The sequence below is a fragment of the Loxodonta africana genome, chromosome 4 (assembly GCF_030014295.1).
Source record: "Loxodonta africana isolate mLoxAfr1 chromosome 4, mLoxAfr1.hap2, whole genome shotgun sequence".
NCBI lineage: Eukaryota > Metazoa > Chordata > Mammalia > Proboscidea > Elephantidae > Loxodonta > Loxodonta africana.
This window is the reverse complement of record NC_087345.1, coordinates 184,873,834-184,894,319: the sequence shown is the minus strand read 5'-3', so window position 1 is coordinate 184,894,319 and position 20,486 is coordinate 184,873,834.

Sequence of the window (20,486 nt, the reverse complement as noted above, 5' to 3'; positions counted from 1 at the left end):
ATGCCTGTCAGACAGTGGTGGTAGCTGGGCACCACCTAGTTGTACTGGACTCAGACTGGTGGAGGCTGTGGTAATTGTGATCTATTAGTCTTTTGAACTAATCTTTCCCTTGTGTCTTTAGTTTTCTTCATTCTCCCTTGCTCCTGAAGGGGTGAGACCAATGGAATATCTTAGGTGGCCGCTCACAGGCTTTTATGACCCCAGATGTTACTCACCAAAATAGAAAGTAGAACATTTTCTTCATAAATTATGTTATGGCAATTGAGCCAGATGTTCCCCGAGACCGTGGTCCCCACTGCCCCCATCCCAGCAATTTGGTCCCTCAGGAAGTTTGGATGTGTACATCGAGAGTCCATGACCTTGCCTTGTACAAGTTGTACTGGCTTCCTCAGTATTGTATATTGTCATACCCTTCACCAAAGTTACCACTTATCTATTTTCTATGTAGTGTTTTTCCATCCCCACCCCTCCCCTCCCTCGTAACCATCAAAGATTGTTTCCTTTCGTGTGTAAACATTTTCATGAATTTTTATAATAGTGGTCTCAGACAATATTTGTTCTTTGTGATTGACTTATTTCGCTCAGCTTGATGCCCTCTAGATTCACCCATGTTGTGGGATACTTTGCAGATTCATCATTGTTCTTTATCAATGTGTGTATGTACCATGGTTTGTTTATCCATTCATCTGTTGATGGGCATCTAGGTTGTTTCCATCTTTTTGCTGTTGTGAACAATGCTGCAGTGAACACAGATGTGCATATGTCTATTCATGTGAAGATGATTATTTCTCTAGGGTATATTCCTAGGAGTGGGATTGCTGGGTCGTACAGTATTTCTATTTCTAGCTTTCTAAGGAAGCATCATGTTGTTTTACAAAATGGTTGTATCATTTTGCATTTCCACCAACAGTGCATGAGAGTTCTAATCTCCTAAAAACCTCTCCAACATTTGCTATTTCCTGTTTTTTTGACTCATGCCAGTGATGCAAGGGTGAGATGGTATCTCATTGTGGTTTTGATTTGCATTTCTATAATGGCTAGTGATCACAAGCGTTTTCTCATGTGTCTCTTAGCTGCTTGAATGTCTTCTTTGATGAAGTGTCCTTTCATTTCCTTGTTCATTTTTTAATTTGATTATTTGTCTTTTTGTTGTAGAGGTGTTGGACTTTTGAGATTAGACATTTGTCACATTTGTAATAGTCAAAAAATTTTTCCCAGTCTGTAGGGTCTCTTTTTACTCTTCTGGTAAAGCCTTTTGAAGAGCACAAGTGTTTAATTTTTAGAGGATTCTGGTTATCTAGCTTATCCTCTGGAGTTTGTGTGTTGTTAGCTATGGTTTGTACCTTGTTAATGCCTTTTATTACAGTTTCTTGCATTGGTTCTATTTTTTCTACTATGATCTTTATAGTTTTTGGTTTTATATTTAGCTCTTTGATCCATTTTGAATTAGTTTCTGTATGTGGTGTGAGATATGGGTCCTGTTTCATTTTTTTTTTGCAAATGGGCCTCCTGTCTTGCCAGTACCATTTGTTAAAAAACTGTCTTTTCTCCATCTGATGGACTTTGGGCCCTTGTCAAAGATCAGGTGAACATAGGTGGGTGGATTTACATCTGGATTCTCAATTCTGTTCCATTGGTCAATGTGTCTGTCACTGTACCAGTACTAGGCTCTTTTGACTACCATAGCTGTAGGTTCTGAGGTTAGGTAGTGTGAATCCTCCTTTATTCTTCTTCAATATTGCTTTACTTATTAGGGGCTCCTTCCCTTTCCATATAAAATTAATGATTAGTTTTTCCATCTCTTTAAAGAACATTGTTGGTATTTGGATCAGGGTTGCATTGTATCTGTAAATTGCTTTGGGTAGAATTGTCATTTTCACAATGTTGAATCTACCTATCCATTAGCATGGTATGTTTGTCCTTTTATGTAGATCTCTTTTGGTTTGTTGCAGTAGCATTTTGTAGTTTTCTTTGTATAGGTCTTTCATATCCCTGATTAGATTTTATTCCTAAGTATTTTATTTTTTTAGGGGCTATTTATTATAAATGGTATTGTTTTCCTGATTTTCTTTTCATCATTCTCTTTTTTGGAATCCAGTTGATTGTTATATGTTTATCTTGTATTATGCTACTCTGCTGAATCCTTCTATTAGTTCTAGTAGTTTTCTCCTAGATTCTTTTGGGTTTTCTATGTATAGTATCATATCAGCTGCAAATAGGGAGAGTTTCACTTCTTCATTACCAATTTAAATGCCCTTTATTTCTTTTTTCTTGCTTAATTGCTCTAGCTAAGATTTCCAGCACAATGTTAAAAAGGAGTGGTGATAAAGGACATTCTTGCCTTGTTTCTGTTCTCAAGGGAAATGTTTTCAACCTTTCTGCATTAAGAATGATGTTGGCTGTTGGTTTTGTATAGATGCCCTTTATTATGTTGAGGAATTTCCTTCTATACCTATTTTATTGAGAGCTTTTTTATCAGGAATAGGTGTAGGACTTTGGTAACTGTTTGCTTGATATATTTTTATCCACCCATTGATGTTTAGTACATTTACATCTTTGTTTCTAAGGTGTGTCTCTTGTTACAGTATATTCATGAATCTTGTTTTTTTATTCATTCCTTCATTCTTTATGGGTACATTTAGGCTGGTTACACTCTGTGTAATTATTGATAGGTATGAGTTTATTGCTGTCATTTTGTAGTGCTTTTTTTGTGGTGCACTCATTTTCTTTGTTTCTCTTACTCTCCTGAGGTGAATTCCTTTTGTTTGTAAACTTTATTTTCATTTCTTTTGTTTTTGTAGATTTTTTTCTAACTGAGACTTTATGTTTTTCTTCTTTATTTTGATGAGTAGGTTTGTTAAGTGTCTTTGTGGTTACCTTGAAATTTGTACTTATCTTCCTATGTTTGAACCAGTCTGTTATGACTTGATATCACTTTACCTCCATTAGAAAGTTCTATACCTACACTGTTTATTCCCGCCTTTATCATTCTGACATTGTTGTTATTTACAGATTAACATCCTCTGGTTCCCTGTTGTAAATCTTTTGGTTTTGAATAGTTTTTGAGAGTTCATTTGCTAGGTTGGTATCTGACTGATGCAACCTTGAGTTATAGATACAGGCTGTGATGTGATGTTGTTTGTTCTCACACCGAAGGACCAGCTTTAAAAATTCTTGTAAGTTTGGTTTGATTTTTACATATTCCCTTAATTTCTGTTTATCTGGAAATATCTTAATTTCACTATTGTATTTGAACGAGAGTTTTACAGAATAAATTATTCTTGGTTGGTAATTTTTCTTTCAAGGTTTTATATATGTCATCTCATTGCCTTCTTGCCTTCATGGTTTCTGCTGAGTAATCTGAGTTTAGCCTTATTGTTTCCCCTCTGTATGTGACTTCTTGTTTTCCTTGATCTGCTTGCAGGGTTCTTTCTTTGTCTTTGGTTTCAGGGGGTATGATTATGATATGCCTCTGTGATTTTCTTTTAGGGTTTATCCTGTATGGAATTTGTTGAGCTTCTTGAATGGTCAGTTTTGCATCTTTCATGATATTAGGGAAGTTGTCTGTCAGCAATTCTTTAATGGTCCTCCGTGTGTTTTCCTTTTTTTCCACCTGCTCTGAAACTCTGATCTCTTGCAAAGTTTTGCTTTAGATTGTATCCCATGGATTTCTTCATTTTTTCTTTGTTCTTTTTTCTTATTCTCCTCAAAGTGGTATTCATGTATTTGTCTTCAATTTCACTAATCTTGTCTTCCACTGTTTCAAACATGCACCTTGGACCATCTATGTCATTGTTCATTTCTGAAATCTTGTTTATCTTTTGTATTTCTAATTGTTGTTTTTGATGATTTCTAGTTGTGAATTTAATTTGACATTTTGTTCTTGTACTACTTTCCTGAATTCTTTCATTTTTTGGACTTTATTTTCTATGAGTTTTTCTGCCTTTTCCATGAATTTGCCTATTTTTCCTCATTTTTGTCTGTGTTTTGCTTCAACTGTTGGATACCTCTGAATATTAGAGATTTGAATTCCCTATCAGGTAGTTCTAGTACCTTTTCATCTACTGGAAAGTCATCTGGTGTTTTATTTTGTATGCCTACTGAAACCATCCTGTCCTGTTTTTTTTTTTTTTTTATATATATATGTTTTGATATTGTCTGCTGTCTTAGGGACATTCGATTGTTATTTTTCCTCATTTATTGATTGTAAGCTTGTTTCTTTTGTCTTACTTTTTTGTTTTATTTGGTTATGTCTGAGCAGGCAGGCCATGCATTCTTTATTGTTTGCTTATTATGGGCACAATATTTTTCACCCCCTTGTCCAATGGGCAGCACCAGTCACTCACCTATGGTGCAGCAGGGCAGGTCCAGCTGAAGGGGAGAGGCTGGGATAGGTTGTTTTTGACATGTACTGGAGCCAACATGGGGTTGGAGCAGGGCAGGTTCTGGTACGATGTGTCTGTGCTCCTCAAGGTGTAATGTTCAGCTTACAGTTCAGGTAGGCAGGAGAGAGGCAGGGGGTTGTAATGTGTGATGCTAAGATGGGTATAGGAACAAAAAGAGAGAGGAGAGAGAAATAGGAGACAAACAAAAGTGTGCTGAGGAAGACTGCCATTGGAGCAGAGACATGAGAATCTGAGCAATCAAGAAAAACAAAAAGAAAAAGATAAAATTTAAATAAATAAAAATTAAAAAGAAAAGAAAAGAAATGCACCTTGGGATCCCACCAGCAAACGGGGAAGTGGCTCCCAGGCTTTGGGGCACAGCACATCTAGAAGGGGTGGAGATGGCACACAGCACCAGGTATTCAGGAGTTAGGAAAAGAAGGTAAGTAGAAAGAGGTGAGAAACTGAGCAATGAATAAAGACAAAAAAGAAAAGAAATGACCCAGGGATTCCAATCATGCAGTGGTGCAGACTGGGGAAGTAGCTCCCAAGATTTGCAGTACGGCCTGGCTAGAAGATGGCACACAGACAAAAGGGAAAAAAGGAAAAAAAAATTCCCATGGGAATCCCATATGTGCAACTGCAAAGACCAGGGAAGTGTCTCCCAAACCGTGCAGTACATCCAGCATAGAAGGGACTCCAAGCTGTGAAAAGAGAAAGAAAACAAGGAAATGGCCAAAACAAAACAAAAAAGGCCCCAAGGATCTCAGGAGTGGTGTGAACTGGGGAAGCAGTTCCCAGTCCAGTGAACGTTCACAGCCTGTCGAGAAGAAGAAAAGATGGCACACAGAGTCAGGTGTTTGAAAGAAAGAAAGGGGGAGGAGGTGAGAGGCAGGGAAGAAACCAACAGAATTAGCAAAAAGCAAGACCAACAACAATGAAATGGCCCTGTAGGAGCTGTCCAAGGTGACTGGCAAATCCAAGCTACATGGAGCCAGCTTATCTCGGGCTTGATCACTCAGTGGAGGCTGAGCAGGGGGGAGAAGGATAGGGGGTGTGAAAGGGTGTAACACTGGTTACCAAGCACTCTCTGTCCTGATGGGAGCTCCCTGAAGTTACTTACCCTTACTCCCTGCCCGTCAATCTCTGACAGGAGTCCAAGATGGCAAATCTGTGCTGCGTTAGGGATAAGGGATCTCCACTTATGTCTCTCCACCCTCTCTGTTCTCTGTCAGTTTCTTAGCCCATTTTGTGCTTGGTTGAGTTCTTTACCTTTTGATTTGACACTTAGGGTTCCAGGGTTGATGTTTTTCTCTGTTTTACTTAGTTTTTCCGGTCTTTGCTGTGGAGGAACAGCATGGCACTTCTGTCTACAGTGCCATGTTGGCTCTGCCCCCAAGAAAATAATTTTTTTATTGTTAAAGCCATCAACTTGTGGTATTTCTATTATAGCAGCACTAGATAACTAAGACATATTCACTTATTCTTGCACCTCCCCCATGACTGTGGCCATAAGAACATGCCCAAGCTGGCCTGATAAAGGATGGAAGACACAGGCACCAGACACTCCCAGTGCTCTCTCCAAGATCCAGTCAACTAACTGCAGTTATGCGAGTGAACCCATCCAGGAAAACAGCATAACTGAGTCCAGTCCAAATTGCAAATCTTCAAATTTATGGGATTAATAACAGCCTATTATCTGAGGCAACTGACTTCGAAGAGGCGTGCAATGAACCATCACTTGTAGTAGATAACTGATACACTTGTAATTAATCTTTCTCAAAATTCCATTTCAAAACTTTCTCATTTTTTATTTTAAAAAGTTATTAGCATTACTGAAATATATTTATATGCGATGGATAATTTTGTGTCAACTGGGGTAGACTATAGTTTCCAGTGGTGTGGCAAAACACTAGACTAGTCAATGTTCCATAATGTCATGTCATGTCATGTCATGTCATGTCATGTCATGTCATGCAATCACTTTCCATAATGTAATCTTAAAGAAATGCAACCACTAATTCAGCTGAAAGGGAACTTTTCTTAGGTTGTGTTCTGCCTTCAGACTATAAATATTTTATCAGAACTTGTTCTTTCTCCACTTTGTACCTTTCTCATCACCTGACCTACAAATCTTGGGATGACTCAAGCCTACAGAAGTCTATAGTCTGCTCTTTCTTTCTCATTCTATAGGTAATATAATATAATAATAAATATATATATATACACACACATGCATTCACATATATATGTATCTATATTTGGTGGTGGTTGCTGATAAGTTGATCCCCTGGTTCTGTTTCTCTAGAGAACCTTGACTGAGACAGTGTGTGAATGTGTGTGTGTGTGTGTATGTGTGTGCACGTGCGTGAGAGGCAGAGAGAGTGAGATAAAAGATTGGAAAGCTTGGTAATTTCCTTTAATAACATAACAGCTAATTTTTCTAGTAATAGTGTTAGTACTGCCCCAAGGTCTCAGATATCCACATTTGATTTTGTAGAGGCTATTTTTATTTATAAATAATTGTTTCCTAGTAAAATTTCTGGAGCCCTGGTTAAGACCTAGAGCTACTAACCAAAAGGTCAGCAGTTCGAATCCATCACCAACTCCTTTGAAACCCTATGGGGCAGTTCTACTCCATCCTATACAGTCACTGTAAGCCCAAAGCAACTCAATGGCAAATGTTTTGGTTTTTTGAGTTTCAGTAAAATTTCTAGACGTTAAAGAGATTTATTTTTTCCACTACTTTTCTGAAATACTACCAAATTTTCTCCAATTTGTGCAAGGAATATTTTTCTACAAAAAGATTTCTATAAGATGGCACTTAACATATGCACCCATCAGGGTCAGATCTTTTGTTTTGAAATATGTGATTCATCTGCCTATTGTCTCCCACATTTTTGTAAAAATGGCTCTGAGAATTGTCTTATTTATTTTCATAGAGAATTTATTTATTTATTTATTTCATAGAGAATTCCTATTTTTTATGCCTTAGTTCATGCCCAACAAGTGCACAATACTTTTAAAAATAACCTATTTTATTTATATTAATATCAAAAACTACTAAATTACAAGTATAATTACTCTCAGCACTTAGAGAGGGCTCTTAAAGTGCAATTAAGAACAATGTCAAATAATGAATGATAATTAATTGCTAATTAGATTTTGCATTTAGCACCTACTCCATCTGAAAATTTGACTCTATGGATCATAACAAATTATGGATAATATTGCAAAGAATGGGAATTCCCGAGCACTTAATTGTGCTCATGAGGAACCTGTACATACATAAAGAGGCAGTCATTCAAACAGAACAAGGAGATACTGCACAACTTAAAGTCAAGAAAGTTGTGGGTCAGGGTTGTATCTTTTCACCACAGCTATTCAATCTGTATGTTGAGCAAATAATCCAAGAAGTAGGACTGTATGAAGAACAGGGCATCAAGATTGGAAGAGGACTCATTAACAACCCGTGTTATGCAGATGACAGAACCTTGCTTGTTGAAAGTGAAGAGGACTTGAAACACTGACGCAGATGAAAGACCACAGCCTTCGATGGATTACACCTCAACATGAAGAAAAATCTTCACAACTGGACCAATGAGCAACATCATGATAAAAGGAGAAAAAGATTGAAGTTCTCAAGGATTTCATTTTACTTGGATTCACAATCAATGCCTATGGAAGCAGCAGTCGAGAAATCAAAAGACACATTGCATTGGGTAAATCTGCTGCAAAGACCTCTTTAAAGTATTCAAAAGCAAAGATGTCACCTTGAGGACTAAGGTGTTCCTGACCCAAGCCATGGTGTTTTCAATTGGCTCAAATGCATGGGAAAGCTGGACAATGAATAGGGAAGACTGGAGAATGGATGCCTTTGAATTGTGGTGCTGGAGATAAATGTTAATTATACCATGTACTGCCAAAACAAAGAATAAATCTGTCTTGGAAGATGCACAGCCAGAATGCTCCTTAGAAGCAAGGATGGTGAGACTAAGTCTCATATACTTTGGACATGTTATCAGGAGGGATCAGTCCCTAGAGGAGGACATCACACTTGGTAAAGCAGAGGCTCATTGAAAAAGAGCATAACAATAATTGAGGATGGCTAAGGACTGGGCAGTGTTTCTTTCTGTTGTACATCGGGTCACTCTGAGTTGTAACTGACTCAATGGCACCTAACAACAACAACAATTACCTGAAAAATTTAACATAAAATATATCCATTCTTATAAGTTTTTTAGCATTTTTTTTAAAACCTACTAGAAACCTCTCAAAAGATATTTTTCAATCCAGTTATTTCCTTTTTTTTAAAATAATTTTTATTGTGCTGTAAGTGAAAGTTTACAAATCAAGTCAGTCTGTCACATATAAACTTATATGCACCTTACTACATACTTCCACTTACTCTCCCCCTAATGAGTCAGCCCGCTCCCTCCTTCCAGTCTTTCCTTTCGTGACCGTTTTGCCAGTTTCTATACCCTCCTATCTCCCCCTCCAGACAGGAGATGCCAGCACAGTCTCAACTGTCCACCTGATGCAAGTAGCTCACTCCTCATCAGCATCTCTCTCCAACCCATTGTCCAATCCAATCCATGTCTGATGAGTTGGCTTCAGGAATGGTTCCTGTCCTGGGCCAACAGAAGGTTTGGGGGTCATGACCACTGGGATTCTTCTAGTCTCAGTCAGACCATTAAGTCTGGTCTTTTTATGAGAATTTGGGTTCTGCATCCTATTGTTCTCCTGCTCTCTCAGGGGTTCTTTGTGGTGCTCTCTTTCTGGGCAGTCATCAGTTGTGGCCAGGCACCATCTAGTTCTTCTATTCTCAGGATGATGTAGTCTCTATCTCATGTAGCCCTGTCTCTTGGGCTCATAATTACCTTGTGACCTTGGCATTCTTCATTCTCCTTTGATCCAGGTGGGTTGAGACTCATTGATGCATCTTAGCTGGCCGCTTGTTAGCATTTAAGACCCCAGACGCCACACCTCAAAGTGGGATGCAGAATGTTTTCTTAATAGAATTTATTTTGCCAAGTAATTAAATGTTCCCTGAAGTCTTAGTCCTAAAACCCCCACCCTTGCTCTGATGATATTCGAAGCATTCAGTTTATTCAGGATACTTATTTGCTTTTGGTCCAGTCCAGTTGTGCTGACCTCCCCTGTATTGAGTGTTGTCCTTCCCTTCACCTAAAGTAGTTCTTATCTACTATCTAATCAGTAAATAATCCTCTCCCACCCTCCTTCCCTCCCCCTCTCGTAACCACAGAACAATGTGTTCTGTCAGTTTAAACTATTTCTCAAGATCTCATAACAGTGGTCTCATACAATATTTATCCTTTTGCATCTGACTAATTTCACTCAGCATAATGCCTTCCAGGTCCCTCCATGTTATGAAATGTTTCACAGATTCATCACTGTTCTTTATCGATGCATAGCATTCCATCGTGTGAATATACCATAATTTATTTAAACATTTCTCTGTTGATGGACACCTTGGTTGCTTCCAGTTTTTTGATATTGTAAACAGTGCTGCAATGAACATGGGTGTGCGTATATTTGTTCATGTAAAGGCTCTTATTTCTCTAGGATATATTCTGAGAAGTGGGATTTCTGGGTCGTATGGTAGTTCTATTTCTAGCTTTTTAAGAAAATGCCAGATCAATTTCCAAAGTGGTTGTACCATTTTACATTCCCACCAGCAGTGTATAAGTATTCCAATCTCTCCACAGCCCCTCCAACGTTTATTATTTTGTGTTTTTTTGGATTAATGTCAGCCTTGTTGGAGTGAGATGGAATCTCTTCGTAGTTTTAATTTGCATTCCTCTTTTTTTTTAATGGCTAAAAATCGAGAGCATTTCCTTATGTATCTGTTAGCCACCTGAATATCTTCTTTAGTGAAGTGCATGTTGATGCCCTTTGCCCAATTTTTAACTGGGTTGTTTGTCTTTTTGTGATTCAGTTTTAACAGACTCATATAGATTTTAGAGATCAGGCGCTGGTCGGAGATGTCATAGCTGAAAATTTTTTCCCAGTCTGTAGGTGGTCTTTTTATTCTTTTGGTGAAGTCTTTAGATGAGCATAGGTGTTTGATTTTTAGGAGCTCCCAGTTATCTGGTTTCTTTTCATCATTTTTAGTAAAGTTTTGTATTCTGTTTATGCCTTGTATTAGGGCTCCTAACATTGCCCCTATTTTTTCTTCTATGATCTTTATCATTTTAGACTTTATGTTTAGATCTTTGATCCTTTTTGAGTTAGTTTTTGTGCATTATGTGAGGTATGGGTCCTGTTTCATTTTTTTTTTTGCATATGGATATCCAGTTATGCCAGCACCATTTGTTAAAAAGACTATCTTTTCCCCAATTAACTGACACTGGGCCTTTGTCAAATATCAGCTGCTCATATGTGGATGGATTTATATCTGGGTTCTCAATTCTGTTCCATTGATTGGTCTATGTGCCTGTTGTACCAGTATCAGGCTGTTTTGACTACTGTGGCGGTATAATAGGTTCTAAAATCAGGTAGAGTGAGGCCTTCCACTTTGTTCTTTTTCAGTAATGCTTTACTTATCCGGGGCCTCTTTCACTTCCATATGAAGTTGGTGATTTGTTTCTCCATCACATTAAAAAATGTCGTTGGAATTTGGATCGGAAGTGCATTGTATGTATAGATGGCTTTTGGTAGAACAGACATTTTTACTATGTTAAGTCTTCCTATCCATGAGCAAGGTATGTTTTTCCAATTAGGTAGGTACCTTTTAGTTTCTTGCAGTAGTACTTTGTAGTTTTCTTTGTGTAGGTTTTTTACATCTTTGGTAAGATTTATTCCTAAGTATTTTATCTTCTTGGGGGCTACTGTGAATGGTATTGATTTGGTTATTTCCTCTTTGGTGTTCTTTTTGTTAATGTAGAGGAATCCAACTGATTTTTGTATTTTTTATCTTGTAACCTGAAACTCTGCCAAACTCTTCTATTAGTTTCAATAGTTTTCTTGAGGATTCCTTAGGGATCTCTGTGTATAAGATCATGTCATCTGCAAATAGAGATAATTTTACTTCCTCCTTGCCAGTCTGGGTGCTCTTTATTTCTTTGTCTAGCCTAATTGCTCTGGCTAGGACATCCAACACAATGTTGAATAAGAGTGGTGATAAACATAATCCTTGTCTGGTTCCCTTTCTCAAGGGAAGTCATTTCAGGCTATCTGCATTTAGGATGATGTTGGCTGTTGGCTTTGTATAAATGCCCTTTATTATGCTGAGGAATTTTCCTTCTATTCCTATTTTGCTGAGAGTTTTTATCATGAATGGGTTTTGGACTTTGTCAAATGCCTTTTCTGCATCGATTGATAAGATCATATGGTTTTTGTCTTTTGTTTATATGGTGGATTACATTAATGGTTTTTCTAATATTGGACCAACCTTGCACACCTGGTATAAATCCCACTTGGTCATCGTAGATTATTGTTTTGATATGTTGTTGAATTCTATCGGTTGTTGAGGATTTTTGCATCTATGTTCATGAGAGATATAGGTCTGTAATTTTCTTTTTTTTTTGTGGTGTCTTTACCTGCTTTTCGTATCAGAGATATGCTGACTTCATAGAATGAGTTCAGGAGTATTCCATCCATTTCTATGCTTTGAAATACCTTTAGTAGCAGTGGTGTTACCTCTTCTCTGAAAGTTTGGTAGAACTCTGCAGTGAAGCCATCTGGGCCAGGGCTTTTTTTTTGTTGGGAGTTTTTCGATTACCTTTTCAGTCTGTCTTTTTTTATGGGTCTATTTAGTTGTTCTACTTCTGATTTTGTTAGTTTAGGTAAGTAGTGTGTTTCTAGGAATTCATCCATTTCTCCTAGGTTTTCAAATTTGTTAAGAGTACAATTTTTTGTAGTAATCTGATATGATTCTTTTAATTTCAGTTGGGTCTGTTGTGATATGGCCCATCTCATTTCTTATTTGGGTTATTTGTTTCCTTTCCTGTATTTCTTTAGTCAGTCTGGCCAATGGTTTAGCAATTTTGTTAATTTTTTCAAAGAACCAGCTTTTGGCTTTGTTAATTCTTTCAATTGTTTTTCTGTTCTCTAATTCATTAATTCAGCTCTAATTTTTATTATTCGTTTTCTTCTGGTGCCTGATGGATTCTTTTGTTGCTCGCTTTCTATTTGTTCAAGTTGTAGGGACAGTTCTCTGATTATGGCTCTTTCTTCTTTATGTATGTGTGTGTTTATTGATATAAATTGACCTCTGAGCACTGCTTTTGCTGTGTTCCAGAGGTTTTTACAGGAAGTGTTTTCATTCTTGTTCCATTCTATGAATTTCTTTATTCCCTCCTTAATGTCTTCTATAACCCAGTCTTTTTTGAGGAGGGTATTGTTTGGTTTCCAAGTATTGGATTTCTTTTCCCTGATTTTTCTGTTATTGATTTCTACTTTTATGGCCTTATGGTCTGAGAAGATGCTTTGTAATATTTCGATGCTTTGGATTCTGCAAAGGTTTGTTTTATGACCTAATATGTGATCTATTCTAGAGAATGTTCCATGTGCACTAGAAAAAAAAGGATACTTTGCAGCTGTTGGGTGGAGTGTTCTGTATAAGTCTTTGAGGTCATGTTGGTTGATTGTAGCAATTAGATTTTCCATGTCTCTATTGAGCTTCTTACTGGAAGTCCTATCCTTCTCCCAAAGTGGTGTGTTGAAGTCTCCTGCTATAATTGTGGAGGCATCTATCTCACTTTTCAGTTCTGTTAAAGTTTGTTTTATGTATCTTGCAGCCCTGTTATTGGGTGCATAAATATTTAATATGATTATGTCTTCCTGGTAAATTGTCTCTTTAATCATTATATAGTGTCCTTCTTTATCCTTTGTGGTGAATTTAACTTTAATGTCTATTTTGTCAGAAATTAATATTGCCCCTCCTGCTGTTTTTTGATTGTTGTTTGCTTGATATATTTTTCTTCCATCTTTTGAGTTTTAGTTTGTTTATGTCTCTAAGTCTAAGGTGTGTCTCTTGTAGGCAGCATATAGATGGATCGTGTTTTTTAATCCAGTCTGAGACTCTCTGTCTCTTTATTGGTGCTTTTATTCCATTTACATTCACAGTAATTATAGATAAGTATGAGTTTAGTGCTGTCATTTTGATTCCTTTTTGTGTGTGTTGTTGACAACTTCATTTTGCCACTTACTTTTTTGTGCTGAGACATTTTTCTTTGTAAATTGTGTGTTCCTCATTTTCATAGTAGTTGAATTTATTTTTGCTGAGTTGTTATGTTTTTCTTGGTTTTTATTTTGACTTATGGAATTGTTAGACCTCTTTGTGGTTACCTTAATATTTACTCCTATTTTTCTAAGTAAAAAGCTAACTTATATTGGTCTATATCGTCTTGTTTTCCTCTCCAGTATGGAAGATCTATGCTTCCTGTATTTAGTCCCTTGTTTTTGATTATTGTAATCTCTTACATAATGACTTCAATGATTCCCTGTTTTGAGCATTTTTTTTTGTTTTTTTAAATTAATCTTATTTTGTTTTTGCAATTTCCTTATTTGAGTTGATATCAGGATGTTGTGTTCTGTGACCTTGTGTTGTGTTGGTATCTGATCTTATTGATTTTCTGACCAAAGAATTTCCTTCAGTAATTTTTGTAGCTCTGGTTTCGTTTTTGCAAATTCTCTAAGCTTGTGTTTATCTGTAAAAGTTTTAATTTCACCTTCATATTTGAGAGAGAGTTTTGCTGGATATATGATCCTTGGCTGGCAGTTTTTCTCCTTCAGTGCTCTATATATGTCACCCCATTGCCTTCTTGACTGCATGGTTTCTGCTGAGTAGTCTGAACTTATTCTTATTGATTCACCTTTGTAGGTGACTTTTCTCCCTGGCTGCTTTTAAAATTTTCTCTTTATTTTTGGTTTTGGCATGTTTGATGATAATATGTCCTGGTGATTTTCTTTTTGGATCATTCTTGTATGGGGTTCAATGAGCATCTTGGAGAGATATCTTTTGTCTTTCATGATGCCAGGAACATTTTCTGCCAACGGATCTTCAACTATCCTCTCTGTATTTTCTATTATTGCTCCCTGTTCTGGAACTCCAATCACATGCAAGCTATTCTTGATAGAGTCCCACATGATTCTTAGGCTTTCTTCATTTTTTTAAATTCTATTATTTGATTTTTCTTCAACTATATTGGTGTCAATTGCCTTATCCTCCACCTCCCCCACTCTGCATTCCAGTTCCTCAATTCTGCTCCTCTGACTTCCTATTGAGTTGTCTAATTCTGTAATTTTACTGTTAATCTTTTGGATTTCTTAATGCTGTCTCTCTATGGATTCTTAAAAAAAAATTACACCTTATTAATTTTTCCACTATGTTCTTCAATAAACTTTTTGATTTCTTCAACTGCTTTATCAGTGTGTTCCTTGGCTTTTTCTGTAGATTGTCTTATTTCATTTCTGAGGTCATCCCTGATGTCTTGAAGCATTCTGTATATTAGTTTTTTATATTCTGCATCTGGCAATTCCAGGATTGTATCTTCATTTGGGAAAGATTTTGATTCTTTTGTTTGGGGAGTTGTAGAAGCAATCATGGTCTGCTTTATGTGATTTGATATTGACTGCTGTCTCCGAGCCATCTATAAGATATTGTAATGATTTATTTTATATTTGCTCACTGAGTCTTATCTTCTTGTTTTGTTTTGTTTCAAGATACCCAGAAGGGCTACTAGATTGCACTATCTTGATTGTTGTAGCCTTTGAATCACTTATTCCTATTACTAGCTGGTTTGAGCTGTTACCAGATATATAAGCCTACGAGTCCATTCACTATTCTTGAATAGAATCAGCTTAGGTGTTCTGATTTTGGGTCACCAAGTGTGTGGTGTAGACTGTCACCTATTCACTTAGAGGAGTAGTGGTGACAGTTTTGTGCACCAGATTCTAGTAGCGGCAGTAGGTCGTAATCCAAGGAGGGCAGGATTCTTACAGCTTCTCCCCACATTCCAGTGAGGTAGGTGTGTCTCTATTCATAGAGCACTTTGGTATGTGGGCTCTGCAGCTGTAGCTTAGGCACCCAATGCTTGTACCTCTAAAGATCAATAGGCATCACTATCCTCAGACTCCTTTAGCAGGTGGCTAGGTGGTGTGGATGGAGCTTCAGCCCTCAGTTCCCCACTGTGGATCAGTGAGGGCTCTGTTTAATAGGTAGAGATGTATCAGACCTGGAAAACTTGTCTTTCCACTGCTCAGCTAAAACAATTACAGTCAGATCTCTTTCAGAATTGCCTTTGCATTATAATAGCCACCTTGTTCCCCGTAGGGATGAAAGCCAAAGACTGTGGATCTCATATGCTTGGCTGGAGCTGGTTCTGTATTTTTATTCCAGTTTAGGGAAGCCGGGGAGGATTTTCCCCACCTGGGTTATTAACTGCTGCTTCTCTCAGGTCAGGAGAATGGGTTAGGAAAAAAAAAAAGAAGAACCTGCAAAGCACTTCACTCCCTGGCCCAGGAAATTCCAGTGTTGATGAAGCTGCCTGGGGCAGGGAGGGGAGGGATCAGATAGATAGGAGAGAGTAGCACAGCAATATAGACAAAGTTACTTATCTTGCTTGGTGATGACAGTTTTATCTGAGATTCTAGAGGGGCTTGTAGCCTGTGTTCACTGGCTGTGTCAAGATTGCCCCCTAGGGTCAGGCCTGTGTCCAGTGTTTGTGCTGCCTCAGGAAGCCATGATCAGCTTCTCTGCTCTTAGTCCAAAGCCCAGCACCAAGGTTTTCTGTCTGGGATGTTGCACTCCAGGCTCCAAAACCTGTTGCTGCTTTCCCGTGATTTCTCCTCCTGTCAGCTGTTTCATTGTGCAGCCTGCATAGGCTGGCTGGGTTTCCACCGAGGTTACTTCAGGGGGCTAGGGCTGCATCCCGTGCTTGCGCCATCTCAGGAAGTCATGCTCAGCTCCTTTGCGCTTAGTCCAAAGCCCAGTGCCAAGGTTCTGTGACTGGGATGCTGGCTCCAGACTCTGAAAACAGTTGCTGCTTCCCCATCGCTGCTTTTTCTCTTGTCAGCCGTGTCAGTGTGCAGCCTGCTTCCGCTGGCTGAGTCTCAACTGAGGTCACTCCAGGGGGTTAGGGGATAGGGCTGTGTCCCCTGCTTACCCCTTCTCAGTAAGCTGCAGTCAATGCCACCACTCTGGCACCAGAAGATTGCGAGGGCTCAAGGCTGTGGCACCGGGCTTGGGTTCCAGAAGAGGTAGCTGCTTCAGGGCATGGCTTTTTGTTCTCGTATCACTTTTTTTTTTTTTTAAAAAAAAGGTCAACTCCTTAGTTCTGTGTTTGATGGTCAGGGCTCATAGATGGTCATGTATGTGATCGATTCACTTGTTTTTTCAAGTCTTTGTTGTAAGAGGGATCCTCGGTAGTTCTACTTAGTCAGCCATCTTGGCCCTGCCTTCAGTTACTTTCATTATAAGAATTGTGAAGGAATTTTGAAAAGCCACATAACACTTAGGAGGAGCAAAGTGACAGTGTTAAAATCCTCAATGATATTTCATAATGGGAGAGAATACCAGAAGAAACCCCAAAGAGTATATTATATCAAAATAATATTTTTCTTGAGTCAGTTGCAAGATCGGAGCTTTAAACAAATACTCAAAAATAAAGCTATGGGCTAAAAACAAAATTTGCTTCAGTTCATGTTAATTGAAAATTTTCTCCTATTGTATTGAGGTATAATTTATGTATAATAAACTACACATATTTAAATTGGACAACTTGAAATTTTTGATATACGTATGTATGCATATATATATGCATATATGTATATATGTACATATAATGAAACCATCACAATAATGATGTGCAAACATTTCCAACTCTCCCAAAAGTTTCATATGCTTCTTGTGCAACTTTTTGCTTCCTTCAACCCTGTCCCAGAAATCACTGACCACCTGCTTTCTGTCAGTATAGATTAATTTGCATTTTCTAGAATTTTATATGAACAGAATCATGGAGCAGGTGCAGTGGTTTATCTGGCTTCTTTCAGCACGATTATTTTGAGATCTACCCAATATGTTGTGTGTATCAGAAATTTGTTCTTTTTAGTGTTGAATAGTTTTCAATTGAATGGGTATACTGTATTTTGCTTATTTATAAACCATTTGATGTACATTTGGGATGTTTCCAGTTTCTTGCTATTGCAAATAAAGCTGCTATGAACAATCATATACAAGTCTTTCTATGGACACATATTCCCTTCTCTCTTGGTCAAATACCTAGTGTTGGAAGAACTAATGGCTGCCTATGTTAAACTTATTAAAAAAAAAAAAAAAAGCCAAGCTCTTCTCCCAATTGGTTATATCATTCTTCCCCACAGTATATGAGAGGTCCAGTGGTTCCAGATCCTCCTTAACACTTGGTATAGTTAGTCTTTTTAACCTTTGCCATTCTAAAAAGTGGATAGTGGTATGTTATTGTGGATTTAATTTGCATTTTCTGCTGGTTAATGAGGGTGAGAATCTTTTTCATGTATGTGTTGGCTCCATGGTTGTGTGGTTGTGAAGTTTTTTTTTTTTTTACATTTTATTCTGGATGTTTTATAGTTTTAGGCTTTATATTAATGCCTATGATCCAACTGGAAACCCTCGTGGCATAGAGGTTAAATGTTATGGCTGCTAACCAAAAGGTTGGCAGTTCAAATCCACCAGAAGGTCCTTAGAAACTCTATAGGGCAGTTCTACTCTGTCCTATAGGGTCGCTATGAGTTGGAACCTACTCAATGGCAAAGGGTGTTTTTCATGACCTATTCCAAGTTTTTATTGTGTATGTGATGAAAGGGTCAATGTCTAATTTTCCAGCTTCATGTTGAAATGACTTTCCACTGTTCATTGAATTGCTTTGTCATCTTTGTCAAAATCAATTTATGATATGCATGTAGTTCAATTTCTAGGCCAATAATTCTGCATCAGGGTACTTTTTTTCTTCCAGGGAGCATTTTGCTGTGCACGGAGGCATTTTTGTTTGCCATGACTGGGATGTGTTACTGGTTTCTAGTGGGTAGAGTCTAGGGATGCTGCTGAACATACTGAACACTGGAAGAAATATTTCTTAAGTGTATATCTGATAGAGGACTTGCAACCAGAGTATATAAAGAAGTTTCAAATGAAATGATAATAGCTAACAACCCATTAAAATGGCAAAAAATTTAAACAGACCATTCATCAAAGCAGATATACAAATGGCAAATAAATGCAGGAAATGATACTCAAGATTATTAGTTTTTAGGCAAATACAAATTAAAATCACAACCCAATACCACTGCATGCCTATTAAATTTCTAAAATTAGAATGGTTAACCATACCAAGTGTTGACAAGAATGTGGAGCAACTAGAACTCTCATACATTGCTCATAGGAAGATAAAATGGTATAAGTACTTTGGAAAAGATGTTAACTGTTTCCTAAAAAAGGTAACATCTATCGTATAATCCAGCAATTACATTCTTGGAAACTTACCCAAGAGGAAAAGAATATGTGCCTGCAGAAAAACTTGTTCACAGCAGCTCTATTTGGAATAACTAAACTGTAAACAACCCAAATGTTCATTAACTGAACAAAATGAGGTATATCCACAAGTTGTGGTATATCCATATGATAGACTATTTGTAAGCAATAAATTGTTGCCACATGTAAAAACATCAATGAAACTGAAAATAATCATGTTGAGTGAAAGAAGCCAAATAAGAGTGCATGCTATATGATTCCATTTACACTATAGGACAAAACGCTTATGTCTTAGTAAAAGCAAATAAGTACTGACAAACAAAAAATATTTCTGATATATTTGAAGTCTTTTTATTTATTATTTTGATGATTCTACAGCTCTATATAATGGCTTAAGCACGATAATGCCCTAGGAATCTGAAGGAGTTGATGCAATTCTCCTTACTCACTGACTAATTATTGGATAAATCCACATTCTTGCGTGTGTTTCTAAATGTAAAAGTAGACAAAAGAGAGCATTTTTGTAATAAGTATTTAACATAATTTCAAAATACTATTAAATTAAACTTGTTTTTCCAATAACACTGGTGAGGAAGTTTATTTCCTGAGCACAAAACAAGAGAATATTAAAGAGGAGAAACATAAAATCCTAATAGTTAAGACCATAGGTAAAGAGCAGCATAGACCTTTAGACATAGTTCATAAATCTGGAAAAAAAAAATGAGGCATAAGGAAATCATATTGATAGATTTAGTTCTTACAAACTTATTTGCTCTTGTTTGCAATGAGAAAAGTTTTTGGACAAAAATTCAGACTAATGACATTCAATATAAATTACTATAGAGGCATTTGACTTCACAAAGTATAGATTATACTAGAGGAGAACACTTAGATGTTTTCTCTTGAAGACAAAGAGCCAATGGTGAAATACACCTACACACACAACAGCAAGTTTTCTAGGTATATCATGATAAAAAAGCTTCAGTTCTTGGGTCAAGCAGACCTATAGTCAAATCCCAACTCTGACATTCATTCATTCATTTATTCAGTTAATTCAGCAATATTTATTGGGAGAAGTCTGTATACAAGTATCTAAAGGGATTTATATATAATCATGATAAAAAAATGTCTTTGGTAAATTCATGGAGTACACTATCTGGTAGAATGTGACAGAGAAAAAACAATAAATATATCAAGTTGTCAAAAGTAGTAGCAAGTAAACAAAGGTATTCATTATTAACATGGAAAAGAGGGGAGATGCAGGTTAGAAAAAAAAAGCTTGTTTTGAGACATAGAAGTTTCTCACACACCAAGTGGAGATGTCAAATTGGAAGTTAGATATATGAGTTTGTAGTTAAGAGAAGGAATAAGGGCTGGTGATATAACTTCAGAGTCATGTAAAACTATGGAAATCACTGAGATTTCCTAGGAATGGTGATAGATAAATGAGATCAGAGTATAATTTGAATTTTGTTAATATTTACTTGTAATTTTAAATAAATACATCTGCCTTAGTTATCTTGTGCTGTTAGAAATACCACAAGTGGATGGCTTTAACAAACAGAAATTTATTCTCTCATAGTTTAGGAGGCTGAAGTCCAAATTCAGGGTGCCAACTCCAAGGAAAG